The sequence below is a fragment of the Branchiostoma belcheri genome, unplaced genomic scaffold (genome assembly GCF_001625305.1).
Source record: "Branchiostoma belcheri isolate BF01 breed outbred unplaced genomic scaffold, Haploidv18h27 scaffold36, whole genome shotgun sequence".
NCBI lineage: Eukaryota > Metazoa > Chordata > Leptocardii > Amphioxiformes > Branchiostomatidae > Branchiostoma > Branchiostoma belcheri.
In genome coordinates, this window is record NW_017803976.1 from 1,797,708 (window position 1) to 1,797,922 (window position 215).

At 60.5% G+C, this 215-nt stretch overlaps 1 protein-coding gene across 1 annotated transcript in view; it reads left to right on the forward strand.

The window, feature by feature from the left end:
* LOC109476124 (soma ferritin-like) overlaps positions 1-215 on the forward strand; it is an 18,608-nt gene that overhangs the window by 14,691 nt on the left and 3,702 nt on the right. The gene's annotated exons all lie outside the window — the stretch shown is intronic.

The following is a 215-nucleotide window of genomic DNA, read 5'->3' on the forward strand; positions in this document are numbered from 1 at the left end:
CGGGCAGCAGGAACGACCCACAGGTGGGTGTATGGAAGGGTGGGTTAGATGGTAACCCAGGCTGGACCTGCACAAGGTGGCGGGCAGCAGGAACGACCCACAGGTGGGTGTATGGAAGGGTGGGTTAGATGGTAACCCAGGCTGAACCTGCACAAGGTGGCGGGCAGCAGGAACGACCCGCAGGTGGGTGTATGGAAGGGTGGGTTAGATGGTAA